The sequence below is a fragment of the Argentina silus genome, assembly GCF_951799395.1.
Source record: "Argentina silus genome assembly, chromosome: Y".
Taxonomy (NCBI): Eukaryota; Metazoa; Chordata; class Actinopteri; order Argentiniformes; family Argentinidae; genus Argentina; species Argentina silus.
Window position 1 is genome coordinate 30,324,478 of NC_139654.1, and position 21,349 is coordinate 30,345,826.

Sequence of the window (21,349 nt, forward strand, 5' to 3'; positions counted from 1 at the left end):
ACAACACTAGCACCCGAGACCGTTCTGAGGTAATTTTCCAAGTTGGTATATAAAAAGCCAAGTTGCTCTGAAGCCCTCAATGCTTTCGGAAAGATACAAAATACCTTGCATTATTAGTTATGAGGTCTTGCATGTTGCATGTAATTCAGCTATATGGCATTGGTTCGGTTTGGGGAAGCTCTACGAAAGTTCTCCGATTTCTTTTGCAACCGTACTTTCTCAGGATAGAGTCGCTGCGAGTCGATGGATGGATGGAGCCAAGCTCTGCGTGACGACTATCATAGTTCTCCAAATGAACGCAACCAAAAAAGACCTGATAAAATAAAATAAAATGTTGACTACTCAAGACAGAGTGAGATATGAGACCATCATACTGTAGCAGGGCCTGCAGAAGCCATCATACATATTTTTGGGGAATAAAAGAGCAACATCTAGACATAAGCTAAACAAACAAAAATACAAGAGAAGTCAACTCATAAACCATAACGGACAACGGTACGAGAAGCATCATTGTTATGGAGCCATTACGCGTATTAAAGGTTGTAGGGGGGGGGGGGTTTAACGATAACCATAACATTTTCAGGCATTCCGCAAAAGGTGACAAACATTAATTGTTTCTGTTGGTTACTTGAGGAAAAAACTGTCGTCTGATGGGAATATGAATAGTAAAAGCTGAAGCCAAAATTAAACATACAATAAGATCACACGACACCGCAACTATGGTAACAGCTCCTCTATTACAGCACCTCAACAGGCAATACAAAGTAGGACCAATCTTCGCACCATCTCAAATTCAATCTTTCTAGTAGATGCCTATTCAACGACTAACATGACTAATGTTCCATCAGTCTCATTCTTAGGGTCAATTTTTGCCAGAGAACAGACATCAGAAAACAAAGACAACTTCGACTTCTTACTATCCCAATTTGAGGGGTCAATAAGTTCAAGTTAATGAACATGCATAATACGCATATTACAGGTGGATACGTCATTTCTTAAAGTATATCAACACTCTGGCTTTCAGTACATTCAGTGTTACCTATTGTTACCTTTGAATTAAGAAAATAAGTTATACTCTACTATAAGGGGAGGTTAGCTCTTCAGGGGAAGATAGGAGAAAGGCAAAGAGAGGCATTACTGTGCCTATGTATCTGATATTATACTTTTAGGAGATGTTTAGATGGTCAGCAGTAGGCTATAGGCCTACAATAGTGCAAACCCAGATTCACGTTTCATTTTGTTATTAACATTGTTTGCTTGAATGTCCTTCTGCAACACAGAGATATGGGTCATATGGAAAAGGCATCCATCTATACTATTCTTAGCCCCATTTTGAATGGAGATTGACAACTGAACTGAGACATCCATGTGGGGACCAGTTGAAGAAGTCATACAAACCAACAAAGGGTAAAGCCGAGCAATGACGACGTTAAACAATCTCTAAAACACTCCCAACAACTCGATTAAGCATGATGAAAAAAGATCATCAGACAATCCAATTGAATCCAATTCAATTGTTGCATTCAAGCAACAGAGGCACGTGAAATGTGCCTACTGGTGAGCTGAATTGGTCTATGATATCCATGATGATATGCCATTTAGTTAAACAAAACAGACCCCTCATAACCATACTCTTTCGCAATTAAATGTGCCTTTTCCCTAAAAACTGTCAAGATCTGATCAGAGGGCACCCTTAAGCCTAGTTTTTATGCAAGTACTAGACTAGAAATGGTGCATGTATGATTTAAATGTGATTTCATTATTTACATCCTGGGCTTGCTATTGTTCAGGTCACTCTCAAATTAAGCACTTATCCCTCATTGGAATGACAACACACACACCCATGAACATATCCATTCACTGGAAATAGATTAGCTTCAGATAAACTGTGTCCCCTAACGATGAAAAATGTACAGGTTGACAGATAATTCAACTACATCCTGATATGTAACTAGTTCTACCTGCATGGCCAGTGGCAACATTCCATGATGCATTTTTGCAGCTTGACTTCTCTATAAATGCTGTAGTTTCGGTGACCCCAGAAACAAGTACTAGGCCTACACATATTCATCGAAGAACCAATTTGCTGGATACTTTCCACACACTAGAGATAGACAGACAGACTACAAACAACCAGTAAGATATAGCCTAGCCTACATATTGAATGTCCAACAAAAGTCAAAATAAATGTCAGTTTCACAATGTTTTGCATATGCACTGTTACGCTTCACCATAGCTCAAAACTGAGATCATAACTAATGAACAGCAACATTTTATGGGGGGAGATTCAATGACAACCTATTGGCAGTTATTTCTGTAATAAAACATTAAAGGCATTATTCTCTGTAATATCACCCACTGCATGCTAGTTGGCTAGTTAATATCCCTCTCGACCAATGGGTGTAAAAATGAATTTCTGAATTAGTAGTGCACGTACATTACGTGTATCCGGGACCAGTTGGTTAACAAGCTATGCAATGAGTTGGTGTGGTCTCACCCGACAAACTAGCCTGGTATTAAACAAAGTAAGCTTCATGATGAACATCCACCTGCCCTCATCACCTCTCCTCTCTAAAACAGAACAATCTGAACGTCCAACCATCTGAAACACACTAGACTCAACTCAAGCAATAGCTCCAAAAGTCATTTTATTTTAGTGCAAAAATAACATTGTTATCAAATGTTGTACAGGTCTGGTAATCTAAGGTGCTGGTATAAATAGGTAACTTAAAACATGAATAAGCAGTATTAGAAACAAATTTAGGATGAACAAAGGATATGAGGTAAAATGATTTAGGAAACGGTGGAGTGAAAGATGAAGCGTTCAGCGTACTGAAACGAGAACATTCACATTTCATTGGACAAGCACATATTCTGCATTGATGAGGGTAGCCTATAGAAAAAGCTGAGTGACTGATTTGAGTTCCCACAATAATACCAGCAACTCAAGTTCTATCCTAAAAATCGACCTAAATAACAAATTGTGAGATAATGATCCAAATTAGTGATACTTTTCATGAACTCTATATGTGTCTATGGGAATATAGCGGTACATGTTGTACATTTAAAATGTCAAGCCAAGGGTTAAAATAAGAGACAATACCCCTAGTCAAATTCAGATTTTTGGTGGTGAGCTGCTATGACTTTCATTACCCTTTTCTTTACTGACATGTTACTTGCGAACATACCTACATATGCAACATGTCTATATTCAAAGATATGCAATACGCTTCTTTAAGTCAGATTGTATTGTTATCCAGCATTGGTTTCTAAACTTCCCATATCCATCTCAAATAAAAAAAAGGTGCTAAAAATGCTGTTCCATTGGCATGTAGAAAAAAAGGAAAAAGCCAAAAGCTTTGTACGACCAACAAATACTTTCCTAACAATTTGGTCTTACAGCTCAATGCTAAAGATCCCAAGACTTTCAAGCCACTTTTTTCTTGAAAAAACATTTAGAACATGCTTCAGGATAGCTTACAAAAACTAGGATTACAGAATGCAGGTTCACTGTCCCACATGGCAAACGTTGAAAAACGTTGAACCTCAATGCAAGACTCAAGCGATGCCTATCAGATAGATATATCACGTGTAATTATGAGGAAATGACCAGCAGTGTGATGTTACCATAACACTTGAACAGGTAACAAGAGGTAGAACACACAGCCGGTCATTTCCACACAATTGCACCTCCATGGTGGAGAGAGATTGATCAGATGCATCTGTCACAAGTCTTTGGGCCTTTGTGACCAGCTCTCAGGGTCACATATATGTACATCTTTTTGCCCGGGAAACACATGCTCTTATCAGAGGCAAACTTTAGCCGGACCTCGGTCGGTCTTCAGACAGTTCAAGGCCCTTGGGAACCCCCTAATCCATCCAATTTGAACTTTTATTTTAAGCCTCATATGCAATTTTGACATAGATGCCTGTATGCAGCATAAAGTCATCACCACCCATCCCACAGTCCTGATCAGTGACAAACTTTAGCTGAACCCCGGTGGTTCTTCAGACAGTTCAGGGCCCCCCAGGACCCGATCTAATCCATCCAATCCATTCTCACGGTTCTATAGCGCACGGGGGTGACCATATCCTCATAAAAATGTCATGTTCCGACAAACCCCAGAACACCTTAGACTCTCACCCACGTCTCATAGGGCAATAAACACCCTTCCAATTCCCCCTCCATCCTTGTAGAAGCCATTTTAGACACAGTCATATAGCCACAACCACTACTACAGCTCTCACACAGGATCATATATATATATATATATATATATATATATATATATACACCTTTTACCCTGGAAACACATGATCTTATCAACGTCACGTCCGTGCCACTGGGGCAGACCCCTCGTTTGAAACTAAACATTTTTTTAAAAATTAACCTTTTTTTTTAAACCCCCTTTTATTAACCCTAACCCTTCATTATTGAACACAATACTAGCACTAGAGTAGCAGCCTAACCATTTTTTAATTGCCCATTTTAACCCCCTGTATTGAAGTTTTATTTTAAGCCTCATATGCAATTTTGACATAGATGCCTGTATGCCACATAAAGTCATCACCACCCCTCCCAACACCCCTTATCAGTGACAAACTTTAGCTGAACCCCCGATGGTTCTTCAGACAGTTCAGGGCCCCCCATGGGGGCCCCCTCCCCTCCCCTACCCTCCCCTCCCCCCCCCCCCTAACCCATACATTCCATTCTCACGGATCTACATCCTACGGGGGTGTCCACATCCTCATAAAAATGTCAAATTCCGACAAACACCAGAACACCTTGGCCTCTCACACACGTCTCATTGGACAAACAACAACAACACCCACCCCATAAAACTGTCAAGTTCCTACATCTAATCTTGCAATCAGCAGAACACCTTAGCCTCTCACCCACGCCTCATTGTGCAAGCATCAACAGCCCACCACATCCGCCCCCCAAAGGGGCGGGACTTATAATTTTCAAGTATTATTTTCGATGATTAAATTTATGTGACGTCATCACTTTTTGACACAAAGTGTATACTATATTCTCTGATGCCATCTACCATAGCGCCCTTCGCTTTATCACAGGTGATAGTTTTAATATTCATCATTGCATACTTTATCAAAAGGTTGGCTGGACCTTGTTAAAGTCCTGTAGATCTCTACATTACTCCCTTTTTGTGTATGAAGCCTTACTGCATAAACTCCCGGCTTACCTAAGCTCATTATTAAAATTCAAGAACATAAATTATCTAACCCGTTCTCAGAGTTGGTTCACTCTTGAGGTTATGTGGGTCTCCACCGAAAATGGATAAATGTTTTAGTTATGGTACACCTCACTGCTGGAACAATCGACAGAAAAAAAAATAGTTGGATGTTCTGTTGCCGCTTGAGCAATTTAGGGTGTTAATTGAGGACCTCCTTGGTGAAGGATGTGATTATTAGGAGAAATATACAGTGCCTTCGGAAAGTATTCAGACCCCTCCACTTTTTCCACATTTTGTTGTGTTATAGACTCAATTTAAAATGGATTAAATTAAAAGAATTTGCCATCAATCCACACACAATACCCCAGAATGACAAAGCGAAAACAGGTTTTTAGAAATTTCAGTAAATTCAGTAAATGTCTTTGTTTTTATAGGGTCTCTGATTTGCATAGGAATCAATTACACACTGTGTGGATCACATTGTCATTACAAACTGAGCAAATGGAGATCATCTCAGTCACTCTACAAAATATAACCAAGTGGCCAAAAATAATGCCTTCATGGAAAATAATCTCTCTCATATCCATAATTGTGTTTGCAACAATGAATTGAAGTGATACAGCAAAGAAAGTGGCTGAAATGTGTTTATTTGGTTTTACTACAAAGCATTAAGTTTGGTGCAAATCCAGCATATGTAATGCAGCTTCCGCACCATCTCTCGTGTGAAGAATAGTGGTCGCTGCATCAAGTTATGGGTATGTTTGTCACTGGCAGCAACTGGGGAGTTTGTCAGGATAAAGAGAAAATTATGAAATTTGTTGAGTTGGTAGTGACATCCTAATCTACACAGTTTGTAATTGATTCCGATGCAAATCAGAGACCCGATAAAAACAAAGATATTAATGCCAAAATGACATGAACTATTATCCTTGCATTAGTTGAGTGATCTGTTGATGACATTTTTGCATTTGAGCTCATTTTAAGAGTGTCATAGCAAAGGGTCTGAATACTTATGTACATGAGGTATTTCTGTATTTCAATTTTCATAAATTTACAGAAATTTCTAAAAACCTGTTTTTGCTTTGTCATTCTGGGGTATTGTGTGTGGCAAATTATTTTAATTTAATCCATTTTAAATTGAGTCTATAACACAATAAAATGTGGAAAAAGTGAAGGTGTCTGAATACTTTCCGAAGGCACTGTATTGTGGTTTTATATAATGTATTGTACTGTGTTGTATTTTGTATGTGTTTCTTTGTTATTGTGTATCTTGCCTGATAGATACTGTTGCGCAATAATAATTTTTGCTTGGGGAAGTTGCTCATCATGGATTCCATAGTATACAAAAACTATCAGTTAAAAATATTGTTGAATTGATCCTCGAAGCAGTAAGCGTGTGTGCTATCCTATAGATCAGTGGTTCTCAACTGGTCTGGCCTTGGGACCCACATTTTCCCATGGTCATTAAGTTGCGACCCACTTTTATAGAATTCAAACCAAGCAAATTTATTCCTCAAAAATGAACATCATATGAACATCATAACTGTAACATCATAACTGTAAATATAACATACAGTCATGAGAAAAAATTAGGACACCCTATGAAAACCTTTGTCTTCTTCAACATATTCAAACATATGGACATTTGATATTCATTTGAACAATATTGAAAAATTGAGGTAATATAACTAAACAAATACAACTGAAACAAATTATTTAAAAAATGATTGGTAAAATGTAATTAATAGAAATGCAATCTTCTTGTGAGGAAAAAGTTAGGACACCCCCACATTTAGTTCCACTTAAAATGCCTAAAATTATAATAAAGAGCACCACATCAGGTGCAAATGATTAGAACATCGTTACAGAGGATTTTGGAGGAGCCTGTCCTATTTAAGCCTCAGATATTTAGTTTGGTTTGCTCTTGATTGTTGAAGTGAGTTGCATCACCATGGCGAGATCAAAAGAGCTCTCTGAGGCCTTCAGAAGAAAAATTGTAGATGCATATGAGTCTGGGAAGGGATATAAAAAGATCTCCAAACTATTTGAAATTGGCCATTCCACTGTCTGGAAAATAATTTACAAGTGGAGAACATTTAAAACCACCACCAACATGGCCAGGTCAGGCCGCCCAAGCAAGTTCAGCATAAGAGCTGACCGAAAGATGCTTAAAGAAGTCTCCAACAATCCCAGAATGTCATCACGAGACCTACAGGTATCTCTTGCCACAATTGATGTCAAAGTACATGCATCCACCATAAGAAAGAGACTGAACAAGTTTGCATTACATGGGAGGTGTGCAAGGAGGAAACCCCTGCTGTCAAAAAAAAACATCAGGGCAAGACTAAAGTTTGCCAGAGAACACCTAGAGAAAGACCAGAACTTCTGGAACAATGTGCTTTGGACAGATGAATCCAAAGTTGAACTATTTGGGCACAGTAAGAGTAGACATGTTTGGCGCAAAACCAAGACAGCATTTGAGAACAAGAACCTCATACCAACTGTGAAGCATGGGGGTGGAAATGTCATGGTTTGGGGCTGCTTTTCTGCAGCAGGGCCTGGTCAGCTCACCATCATAGAATCCACTATGAATTTTGTATTGTATCAGAGGGTGCTTGAGGAAAATGTGAGACCATCTGTTCGAAAGTTGAAGCTGAAGCAGATGTGGACCATGCAACATGACAATGACCCAAAACATTTCAGTAAATCTACCAAGGAATGGCTCAAGAAAAATAAATTGAGAGTTCTGGAATGGTCAAGTCAAAGCCCGGATCTTAATCTTATTGAGATGCTGTGGATTGATTTGAAACTGGCTGTGCATTAGGGTTATGGCTGTGCATAACCCTAACCCTAACCCTCGAACATCACACAGCTGAAAGAATTCTGCAAGGAGGAGTGGGAAAAACTTTCTCCCAATTGATGTCAGAGACCTGTAGACAGTTATAAGAAACGTCTAATTGAGGTTATTTCAGCCAAGGGGGGCAATACTAGCTATTAGGGCATAGGGTGTCCTAACTTTTTCCTCAGTAGGAATTGGCATTATTGTTAATTTTTCGTTAAATAAATGATTACAAAGTTACATTTTCATAGTTTTTTGTTCAATTACATCCCCTTTATCTATAGACATTGTTAGAAAGAAGATAACATATTGATATGTCCATATTTTTAAGAGAATAACTTAATATTTTGGGGGGTGTCCTAACTTTTTCTCATGACTGTAAATAAACATAAAAAATAAACATAAAATAAAATATAAACATAAATAAACATAAAATATAAAATATATATATATATATATAATATAATCTCTCTGAGTAGGCCTACTAAACAGGCTGTTTTCACTCAACAGGCATTTGGGGAAGCTAATGAGAGGGTTGGGGATGTGCTTTATTCCTGATAAGACTTTCAAAGTCTGGGGTGATGGTAGACAGAGCTACTCTCAGATCATGCTCAGTGTCCAACCTGTTCCCCTGCTTTGACTTGAGCTGGACCAAAGTTGAGAAGCCACTTTCGCACAGATAGGTAGTGCTGAATGGTAGGAGGATTTTGACTGCATTAGTGGCGAGGGACGGATACTCTCCCATTACATCGTTGCACCAGAACTGGGGGAGGCTTACCTCACCGAATTGCCTTTTCAGCGTCCGATCACATGACAGCTTGACATGCTTGGCAACGTGACGCTTTCCATGTCGATTCCGAAGGGGTCAGGTATCCAGTGATCATCTCCATGTTTCTCCGGGAAGTAGTCGTGAAACCGAGCTTGGAGTTTAGTGAGATGCGCTGTAATAATTAGTTTCAGGGCATTTTTGTCCGCTGTGTCCAGCTGTTGTGCTTCATGACAAGCGTTGGGAAACATGTCAAGTCTGTCTTTGGATACATGATTTTCCCACAATGCGATCTTCTTTTTGAACGCAGCGATTTTGTCAGACTGTTCAAAAGTATTGTGTCCCCTCCCTTGCATAGACACGTTTAATGTGTTGAGGTGCTCGAACACATCAGAAAGATACACAACTCGTGCGAGCCAGATTTCGTTGTCAAACAGCTCAGTATATGGAGAGTTCTCTGAAAGGAAGGCTGCGATTTCTGTTTTTAAGTTCGTAAAAGCGTGACAACACCTTTCCCCTCGATAGCCAGCGAACTTCCGAGTGAACACCTGTACGTGCTCAGAGCCCAGGTCTTTGCACAGATTTGTAAAACACTGACTGTTCTTGGCACTCCGTTTAATGTGGTTCACCGCTTTGACGACATCTTTCAATGTTTCATCAAGCACTGGCACCATATCCTTGGCTGCTAATGCCTCTCGATGCAAAAAGCAGTGGTTCCAGGTCGCATTCGGTGCCCTCTCAAGAATTCTCTTCACCACCCCTGAATGTTTCCCGGTCATGGAGGCAGCACCATCAGTTGTGATTCCCTCACACTGTTCCCAGTTCAGACCCACCAAACCCAAGTACAAATCCACAGTGCTGAAAATGTCCTCTGCCTTTGTAGTGGTCGGGAGATCTCTACTGCAGAGAAATTGCTCCTGTAAGTCTCCCTCCCACACGTCTCAAATAAATAAGTAAAATCGCATGGCTAGCAATATCCGTGGATTCATCCATCTGTAAGGCATAGTAAGTGCTTGCCTGGATGCGTGCTGTGGTCTGTTGTTTTATGTCACCAGACATTTCTTCAATGCGCCTACCTATGGTATCATTCGACAGTGGTATGGTCTTCAGCTTATCCGCCACCGATTGATCTAGCACCTGTCTGACCATGTCCATTGCTGCAGGTAAGAGAAGCTCTTCTGCTATTGTATGAGGTTTCTTGGCCTTTGCAATACGGTGAGCTACGTGGTATGATGCGCGGAGTGCCTGTTCTTGTTCTGAACATGATGCTGTTAGGCACGTCTGCGATGCCCTCAGCTCATGGAGTCGTCTTTCAAAGTACTCGACTGGTTTGTCTTTGCACGTAGGATGTTTCGTTTCTAAATGAAGATGGCTTCATGCCCTCTTGTGCGAGCATTTCCATACATACCACACACTGTGGTTTCAGTTCCTTTTTGTCCTCAATGTATGTAAATCCATATTTGACATAATCAGGGTCATAGTTAGCTACTGCTCAAATGGTGCGAATGTGAACATCGCATCACATTATTTTTTTTACCACACACTTCGCAACCCATTCAGAACGAGTCCGCGACCCACCAGTTGAGAAACACTGCTATAGATAACCCAAACAACAAGGGTGTTGTTGAATAGGCCACTTTTTGCTAGCTGTCCTCAACAATAGGCTACTAGAATCAGATTGTGGTCGATTAAGAGCTAATAAAGCTCCTATAGAAGGCTACACTGTATTCACTGTCAGCTATTTTACTGAATTATATTACTTTTTAGGAGACTACGTATGTACATGGTCCTTAATCCTGGTTCAGCAGAGCTACTGGGTGTGTTGGCTTTTGTCCTAGCCTAGCACTAGACCTACACCTCATTTAACCAGTCAAGCTCTTTCTTGGCAATTCGTAGATGTTTTCAGCCAAAGTGCAAGTTTTCAAACACAGATCTCAAGTCACACAGATTTGGCCTTAGTCCTTGTAACTGGTCTCACCTTCTCTGGTCCTCCATGACAACCAGGCATATTCCTAAGGAGTGTGCGGACCTGTCGTGTGCAGGGGTCCGGGCAGTGGTCAGAGGGCGTTATGCCATTTTCCAGGGGCAGGGCAGCTCCATGGACACAGTGTTTGAGGCCGTCACTCTGTTGGAGAATAACCCCGCCTACAATGCAGATAAAGCCCCACACTCAATACCCTTTGTCCATTCAAGCCCTTACTACACAGTGACCCTATCACCCAATCCAAACCAACCACTAGCCCCTAGCCCCAGATACTTCTTAACTGCCTTTTGGCAAACTCCAAGCAGGCTGTCGTGCTTTTTACTGAGGAGTGGCTTCCGTCTGGCCACTCTACCATAAAGGCCTGATTGGTGGAGTGCTGCAGAGATGGTTGCCCTTCTGGAAGGTTCTCCCATCTCCACAGAGGAACTCTGGAGCTCTGTCAGAGTGACCATTGGGTTCTTGGTCACCTCCCTGACGATGGCCCTTCTCCCCCTATTGCTCAGTTTGGCCAGCTCTAGGAAGAGTCTTGGTGGTTCCAAACTTCTTCCATTTAAGAATGATGGAGGCTACTGTGTTCTTGGTGACCTTCAATACTGCAGAAATGTTTTTGTACCCTTCCCCAGATCTGTGCCTCGACACAATCCTGTCTCGGAGGTCTACGGACAATTCCTTCGACCTCATGGCCTGGTTTTTGCTCTGACATGCACTGTCAACTGTGGGACCTTATATAGACAGGTGTGTGACATTCCAAATCATGTCCAATCAATTGAATTTACCACAGGTGGATTCCAATCAAGTCGTAGAAACAATGGAAACAGGATGCACCTGAGTTTAATTTCAAGGGTCTGAATACTTATATAAATGTGATATTTCAGTTTTTTTATTTTTAATAAATTGGCAAACATTTCTGAAAACCTGAATCAATCAACAACCTTGAATCAATTTTAGAATAAGGCTGTAACATAACAAAATGTGGAAAAAGTGAAGGGTCTGAATACTTTCCGAATGCACTGTATGTAAGGTCAAGTAGGCCTGTTTTTTCATGTTTGGGATTGTTATTCAGACTGTGCTGCCATCTTTGACCAAATGTTTCAAAAGAGATCAGGTCAAGTTATCTATCCAGGATAGATGTGAGCATGGCATGAGATAATGTCAAACTGCATGTATAATATAATAGATTGATGTGAGGTCATGCTAAATTAAATGTAGTGTATGATGCAACATGACATGACAGAACATGATGTGACAATATAACACATGAATAACATGATTCAGTTGCATGGTATCAGATCAAATGAAATGTGATTTGTGTTTTGTTTGTGTGTGTGTGTGTGCGTGTGTATGAATGTGTGTGTTTGCCAAGGGGAAGATGGGCACCGTCAGGGTAGTGGTGGTGGATGCAGAGGTGAACATAGCCTGTGCCACCTCGTCACACATGTGAGACACGTGGGAGATGCCACCACACATACACAGCAATCAAATGCACAAACACATATACAGTGCCCTCCATAAGTATTGGAAAGAGGAAGCATTTTGTCTTCTTTTAGCTTTATACTCCCAACAGTTTAGATTTTAAGTCAAACAATTACTATGATGATACTATGAGTAGAGATTCTCAGTTTGTGACACTGCCACATTATAACAGTGCACAAATAAATGTGATCAAATGAGAATCACTAAGAGACAATAACAAGTTCTCTGTCAGGTGTTCATTATTCCATTTGGAGTGAAAGATAGAATGAGACCTAAATTGAGTACTGTCGCTTTAAGAACTGAGTTCTATGAATGGAGGAAGTTGTGAGCAGGTTGTGTGTTTGTGAAGACCTGGGAGACAATGGCACCAGGCGAACCTCAGGGGTGCTAGCTTTAAGTATAGAAAAGTGTTAGCAGTAGTATTGGAAAATGGCCTTGACAGGTGTTTCTGGTACGTTCTGGTCGAGAGAGAGGTCCCAGCTGTTCCAGCCGCTGCGGTGACTGTTCCAGCCGCTGCGGTCAGGAAAACGCCTCCGCTGTCATGCAGCAAGAACAGAGAGGCTAAGGCTGAGTTTCTTCCCCCACGCCATCAGAATCGTCAACGATGACCCCACCAGTGCCCCCCTCAAGACACTCACACATGCACTGTCATCTTAACACATATGCACACACATAGTCATCCATCTGCTATTTATATTGCTTACTATATGCTTACCGGTTATACTGTTCATATTGTTTATACTGTTTATACTGTCCATACTGTATATTTTTTAGTACTTCTATTTTTATTTTATTGTATTTTAAAACTTATTGTATTGTTGCACTACTCTGTGGCACTGTCACTTTTGCATTTCACTGTATACTTGTATGCACGTGACAAATAAAGAATCTTGAATCTTGAATCTTGAGCTGCCTTTAAGACAGCCAGAGTCAAGCCTCTGCTCTTGACCCATCTGCTGTCCATAACATCCCTTCTCTCCTTCTTATCTAAAACCCTTGAACGTGCTGTCTCAAACCAACTGTCTCACGACCTCCTTCAGAACAACCTCCTTGACCCTCACCAATCCAGCTTTAAGGCTGGGCACTCTACTGAGACTGCTCTCCTTGCTGTCACAGAGGCCCTCCACTCTGCTCGAGCTTCCTTCCTCTTCTCTGTTCTCATTCTTCTGGAACTGTCCTCTCCACGAGCCCTCGGGCCCTTACTGTTCTCCCTTCATACCAAATCTCTTGGCTCTGTAATTTCCTCACATGGTTTCTCCTACCACTGCTACGCAGATTAACTCTTTCTCTCTTTCCCCCCTTCTGACTCACAGGTGGCAACACATGTCTCTGCGTGTGTTGTGAGGAATTTTAGCGGGGGGCAAACTATTTACGACTCTATTGTAATACAAACCAGATGTGGAACATAGCCTAGGGCTACCCAACCTCCAGACTTACTGGCACCATGCCACATAAGGTATGGGGGAGGCTTACAAAGAGTTGTTGTCTTCCTGTATAAATAGGAGCGAAACCCCCATTTCGTTGCTCTCTAGTGGAAATATGCACTGACCATGTATCTTCCATTGTGAGCCCAGATCGATCTGAATTAAACTATCCCGATCCAACTTTTATTCGGCGTATCTACTTTATTTACCTCACCGGTGACTGCATTCTTCAACATCCGAAAATCATCATTACAATTTGGCGTCACGAACAGGATTCTGGGGACCGCAAAAGCAGGTAAGCATATTTTCATTATTCTCTATGACTTTCTGCCTGCCTAAAACAGCTGAACTAGAACGAATCACAAAATTTATAACAAATTTAGGGGGATGATGATGTGATGTTGAAGTAAGAAAGTCTAAAGTGAATCAAAAGACAAAGATTTAAATCAAATTAAAGGAAAAGGTGAAGAGGTTAAAATAAAGCTTAGAAAGCAAAAAGAATGGGGATAAGAGAGTGAATAAATACGCAGATAGGTACGCAGACAGGATTGGATCCTGAGAGTTATGAACAGAATTGGATTCTGACTACAAGTAGATACATAAGGTAGGATTATATACTAAGATGAAGAGCAGAATTGGATTCTGGCTACGAGTACACAAAAGATAGGATCTTTGTGTAGGTTTCTCCCCGGGGCGAGTCATTGCAAGCAATTATGAAAACTTAGGTCATGGGGAGAGGCCTTGGACAAACAGATTTAAAGCCATCCGTAGTTGTGATGTGTAAATGTTTCTTCCCCGACAAGTTATTGACTAGGGCAATAATAAAAACTTAGGTCGGAGGAAGAAGCGAGAGAAGACGGATTTAAAGCCATCCGTAATTTTTGTAGCGTACCTATTTGAGAAAATGAGATGATGTGAAAGTGTACCAGAAAGTTAGAAAATAGAAGGATAGAGTAAGTTCTAGTGTGATAAAGAAAGAAATAGTCAGAACATAGATATTGAATCACAGCGTCTGAAACCTAATACGAAACAAAAGTTAAATTTAAAAGTTATTGTGGAATAAGGTCGAATTAAAGGTTGGATTGAGATATTAAAATACTAATACTGTATGTGTTTGAACCATGGGGAATCAATCCAGTAAAATACCAGAGTGCAAAACGGTCAAGATTAAACACAAAAATGAGCGTGATCTGCCATGCAAAGAGAGAAAAGCGATGATGAAATTATTGAAGACAAATCCACATTTGAAGCAGATACCAATGTTGATCAAATGACACCACAGGAGTGGATGATAACAAAACTAGGATTGTTTTACGTAGAACCATATTTGAGTGACTTATCAGAATGGACAGATAGTAATGATCCTCTAGAGGGAAGTTTCGAAAAAAGTACAAATTGCGCAGGGTTAGGGTCATTGTGACTAATAGAACAGTAAGTAATCCAAAATGGGATCTAGATTACATGAGAGACGTTTTTCAAGCTTGGAGTTTGATGGCCTGGTAATATTATAAAAAAAAAGCGGAAGAAAAATAAAACGAAGAGATTAATTAATTTGGAAATGGAACAAAGCGTTATTGAATCTAAAGAGGAATCTATATCAGCAATGTCTATTCAGAAAACCGAACCAGCAAAGTTGATGATTCAAACGGTCAGCAATAAATATCCAAAACTAACATTAGATCCGCCTGCGTACAGCGCAAATGTTAATGATGATGACGACATCTATGATTGGCTATTTCTAGAAGCAGAGACATCGCATGAAAATAGATATATACGCTACAAATATCTTTCCCAAAATTAAGACAGTGTGGGGGTGTGGTAAACAATGAGACAAGGAGGCGAAGGCAAGTCGAGTCCGTTTACTCTCCACATAAAACACAACTACCAACAACACCGAGCGGACATGACAGTGCACCCGGAACCAAAACACATATAACCTTCCGCCCACCACCCTCTCTTTTAAAGGCACAGATGCCCTGGTGAATGTCTCTCTCTCTCCTCCCTTGTTGGTCACTACACAGGCCCCCCCAGAATTCACCATAACAAAACGCAGTCAATCAATGAACAATAATCATAGCAACAGTCAACGTGGCGGTGGCCGTATCAAGCGGCCAAAACGGCTGCGTTTAGCAGGAGGGGGTTCAAGGGCCCTGGGCGGCTTTAGAGCCTGGGCCGGGGCAGGGCCGGAGGCCGCAGCAGGGGGGCGTCCCCGCCGTGGGGGTAGGGCCAGCTGAACCGGCTCGTCAACGTCCAGATGAGCAGGCTTGAGACGGTCCACTGTGACCCGCTCTGGCTTACCCCCCATGTCCACAACAAAGTTCTTAGCTCCCGCCTCCAGGACGCGGAAGGGTCCATCATATGGGGGCTGTAATGGAGTCCGATGGCTGTCATGGCGGATGAAGACGTATCTGGCTGACAGCAGGTCCTTGGGCACGTAGGACTGGGGAACGCAGTGGCGAGATGTTGGAATGGGGACAAAGGCCTCAGCGACGCCCCGGGACACCTCCCGATGAGAGTCGGCAGACCAGGGGGATGCGGCCTCCGGGAGGAACTCCCCCGGAACTCGCAGTGGCTGGCCGTACACCAGCTCGGCGGATGAGGCCTGGAGGTCCTCCTTGGGAGCAGAACGAAGACCGAGCATGACCCATGGGAGGTGGTCGGCCCAGTTGCTGTCCGTAAGGCTGGCCCGCAGAGCAGCTTTCATGGAGCGATGGAACCTCTCACAAAGTCCGTTACCCTGCGGGTTGTACGCCGTAGTGCGGTGGAGCTTCACCCCCAGGCCCTCAGCCACCGCAGTCCAAAGCTCTGACGTAAACTGTGGGCCACTGTCGGAGGTGAGGTCAGCCGGCGTGCCGAACCGGGCAACCCAGCACGCGATGAACGCCCGGGCCACCTCTGCTGCTGTGGTGGAGAGGGGGAGGGGGGCAGGGGGCCCACCAGGTCCACGTTCACATGGTCGAACCGCCTCTCCGGCACCAGAAATGGTGCCAACGGGGCCTTGATATGGCGTTGTATCTTGGCACGCTGGCACGCCACGCAGGAGCCAGCCCACGTCCTGACGTCCCTTCTGAGGCCCGGCCAGACGAACTTGGCCCCCACCAACCTAGTGGAGGCTTTCATGCCCGGATGGGAAAGGCCGTGAATGGTGTCGAAAACACGGCGCGGTTGGCCAGTGGAGACGTCGCAGACCAGCGTGGCTTTGGCGTCATCAAACACCACGTCCTCCAGCTGCAGCCCAGTGGGGGCCGTACAGTAGGCCTGAATGTCCGAGTCCGTGGCCTGGTCAGCGGCCATGGCAGCGTAATCCAGTCCCAAGTGCACGGTCCCCACGACCGACCGGGACAGGCAGTCGGCGACGGAGTTGTCTTTGCCAGACACATGCTGGATGTCCGTGGTGAACTCGGATATGGCAGAGAGCTGACGCTGCTGTCGGCCCAACCACGGCTCTGGCCATGGCGAATGTCAGCGGCTTGTGGTCCACAAAGGCGGTGAACCGGCGGCCCTCCAACAGGAACCTGAAGTGTCGGGTGACGAGGAAGAGACCCAGGAGTACCTGTCGAAAGTGCTGTACTTCCTCTCATTGCCGCGAAGCTGCTTACTAAAGAAGGCCAGGGGCTGCCAGGCCCCGCTCACCCACTGTTCACACACCATTCCCACTGCGTAGTCTGATGCGTCTGTCGTGAGGGCGACCGGGGCAGTGCGAGATGGGTGCGCCAGCAGCGCCGCGGTGGCCAGCGCAGCTTTGGCCGCGTCGAAAGCTCCGTCCCTCCCCGGGGACCAGTCCACGTCATCCTTGGGCCCTTTTCCCCGCAGGGCCTCGTACAAGGGCCGCATGGGGAATGAACCTGTTGTAGAAGTTCACCATGCCCAGGAACTCCTGCAGGGACTTCACAGTGCGGGGGCGTGGGAAACTGGCGACGGCATCCACCCTGGCGGGAAGGGGGACCGCTCCCTGGGGAGTGACGTGGTGTCCAAGGAAGGTAATGGACGACAGGCCAAACTGACACTTGGCCGGGTTGACGATAAGGCCGTGCTCGCTGACCCGCTCGAACAGCAGCCGGAGGTGTGTCAGGTGCTCCCCTGCACACGCGCTGGCCACCAGAATGTCATCCAAATAAACAAACAAGAACGGCATGTCCCGCAGCACAGAGTCCATCAGGCGCTGAAACGTCTGCGCCGCCCCTTTAAGGCCGAAAGGCATCTGCAGGAACTCAAACAGGCCAAAGGGCGTGATGACCGCTGTCTTGGGGACGTCCAGTGGGTGGACCGGTACCTGGTGGTATCCTCGCACCAGGTCCACCTTGGAAAAGATGGTGGCCCCCGCCAGGTGGGCGGAGAAGTCCTGTATATGCGGGACGGGATACCGGTCGGCGGTCGTGGCGTTGTTCAGGCGACGGAAATCGCCGCAGGGGCGCCAACCGCCATCAGTCACCATGTGCAGGGGGGAAGCCCACGGGCTGTTCGAGCGGCGCACGATGCCGAGGCGTTCCATGGTGGCGAACTCCTCCCTGGCAATCACAAGCTTAGCAGAGTCGAGGCGCCGAGCATGAGCGTAGACTGGAGGGCCGACGGTGGTGATGTGGTGCTCTACGCCGTGCTTAGCCACTGCCGACGAGAACGTGGGAGTGGTGAGGACAGGGAACTCGGCCAGTAGGCGCTGATACGGATCCCCGGTGGCAAATGTGTTTAACAGGCAGAGCCCGCCAACCCCTCCCAGTGTGCAGGGGTATGTAGCAAAGGCCACAGCATCGATCAGGCGGCAGTTCGTAACATCCACCAGCAACCTGAAGGCACAGAGGAAGTCCGCGCCCAGGATCGGTGTAGACACAGCGGCCATAACGAAGTCCCAGCCGAAACGCCGCCCGCCGAAACACACCTCCACATACCTGGTGCCGTAGGTACGTATAGGCATGCCATTGGCGGCGTCCATCTGTGGGCCGTGTCCGCCAGCCATGATGTCCACGGGCTGAGCTGGCAGGATGCTGCGCTGGGCGCCCGAGTCGACCAACAGACGCCGGCCGGAGATGGAGTCGGTGACAAACAGCAACCTGCAGTCACAGCCAGCACCCATAGCTGCTAATGAGCGCCGGCCCTGGCGTTTCCCTGCACCCCAAAACTGCATGGTTGGCGACACTGCTTAGCCTTAGCTCCAAACCTGGCATGGTAGTAACACAACCCGTCGTCGCGCTGGCGGCGGGCCGTCACCGCGGCTGCGGTGCCCATGGTGTCCTCCGGAGGGGGGGGCGGGGTCGAAGCGCCCAGGGTAGGGAGCAGCGCGTGAACAAACTGCTGCCGGTTGGCAAGAAAAATCCTGTCTGCCTCCGCAGCCGGCTCACGGTAGTCCTTGGAGGAGGAGAGGGAGGAGCTGGCTAGCGCAGTGCGCACAGGCGCTGGGAGCTGCCGCAGGAAAATGTGAGTAAAAAGGAATGAGGGATCAGCCGAGCCCAGCACAGCCAGCATTTTCTCCATTAATTCGGACGGCTTGCTATCCCCTAGGCCGTTGAGGGACAGCAGGCGGTCTGCCTTCTCCATTTCTGACAGTTCGAAAAGTCTCAAGAGGAAAGCTTTGAGTGCGGCGTACTTGCCGACAGCCGGTGGAGCCTCTAGCAGTGCCATCGCTCTGGCCGTCGTCGAGGCATCCAACGCCGCCACCACATGGAAGTACCTCGTCACATCCTGTGTTATCCCTCTTTGCTGGAACTGGGCTTCAATGTGCTGAAACCACGGCCGTGGGTTGCGCTGCCAAAAGTCAGGCAACTTGATGGTCGCGGCGTAGATGTTAGCATTTGCCGCTTCTCCCGCCCCGCTCGGTCCAGGCATTGCAGGGTAGTTGTTGCCATCTTCGGATGTCGACATATTCTCTCACAGGGTCACCAATGTGGGGGTGCGGTAAACAATGAGACAAGGAGGCGAAGGCAAGTCGAGTCTGTTTACTCTCCACATAAAACACAACTACCAACAACACCGAGCGGACATAACAGTGCACCCGGAACCAAAACACATATAACCTTCCGCCCACCACCCTCTCTCTTAAAGGCACAGATGCCCTGGTGAATGTCTCTCTCTCTCCTCCCTTGTAGGTCACTACAACAGATACTTTTGAACTTAAAAGGTGGCATAAGGACTGTAGTGAACTGTGGATACGCAATTGCAACAAATACTTTCAGAATATAGAAAGAAAATACCGTGGGAATAGAACACGCATGAACGATGAACAATTGAAATACGTTCGAGAAAGTGAATGTAGAATGTTGCTTTGTTAAAGAAAAAAGAGGACGTTGACGCTCATCATAATAGCATTGTAAGTGTTACGGTTCCCCCTCCCAACCAACCCTCTGGCACCACCATGAGGCCGCGGCGGTCATCACTGGAGCGTCTTCCCAGTCGACAGTGCACCTGGACCCGATCTCCTATCAACGCACCTGCAACCCATCCCCAATCTACGACCTACTTAAACCCTGCCTGATCTTCACTCCAGTGCCAGATCGTACTGTGTCCCTTACCTATTACTGGACCTCCCTGCCTCCCGACCATCTGCCTGTCCGACTACCCGTCTGCCTGCCCCAGACCACAACACCGGCACCGTTGTCTCCCGATACGAGTTTAGCCCCACGGACCCAGTACCCAGATTCCTCCCAGTTTCGCGCCGCCTTGTCCCTTTGGAGGCGAGTTCGATCTCTGCCGCGGCTTCTTGGCCCAATGTGAGCTTGCTTTCCTTTACCAGCCCAGCAGGTTTCGATCCGGAGGGGACAAGGTGGCTTTCATCTTTGCTCTTCTGACCGGACGGGCGCTGAAGTGGGCCGTCGCTGCTCTGGGCAGCGACTCCGCCTTGTCGTCCGATTATGAGGGTTTCAAGGCGGAGTTTCGGTTTATATTTGATCACCCCCAGGAGGGCGCCGACGCAGCTGCGCGCCTCCACGTCATCCACCAGGGGAATCGATCGGTGGCAGACTACACGGTGGAGTTCCGCACCCTCGCTGCAGAGAGCGGCTGGGGGATAAAGCGCTCCTCAGCGCATACAAGCGGGGCCTCGCCGATAACATCAAGGACTGGCTCCTGAAGAACCGCCCCTCGTCCTATCATGAGCTGGTTACCCTCGCCCTGGAGATGGACGACTGCCTGCGGGAGAGGCGTTTTTGAACGCGGACAGGAGAGGACTCCATCTCCAAGGTTGACAACCTCCCTTGGCCGTTCTCTCCCCAGTTCCCTTCCCGGTCCTCCCCGAGCCCCAATCTCCACGACGCCCACCCTGACCACCTCCACTGCCAGAGCAGCTGTTCCCGGAGCAGAAGAGGAGCCTATGCAGGTGGGCAGGTCCCGTCTGTCCGCAGCAGAACGCGAGCAGCGGTTCCGGGACCAGCGTTGTATCTACTGCGGGCAGACCAGTCACTACATCCGGGCCTGTCCAACCCGTCCTCGACCTCCTGTGGCAAAAGACATGGCTTACCAGAGAGAGAGGTCCTGGTAAGCCATACCACCTTCACCCACTCTGGCACCTCTCAAACTCGGCTCATTCCTACCACCCTCACCTGGAACCAGGAGTCTTACAGCCTGGGCGCCCTCCTGGATTCCGGGGCCGACGACAGCCTCATTGACGCCACCCTGGCTAAAGAGGCCGGGATTCCCCTGCTTCTCCTGGATACACCAATTCAGGCTCAGGCTCTGGAC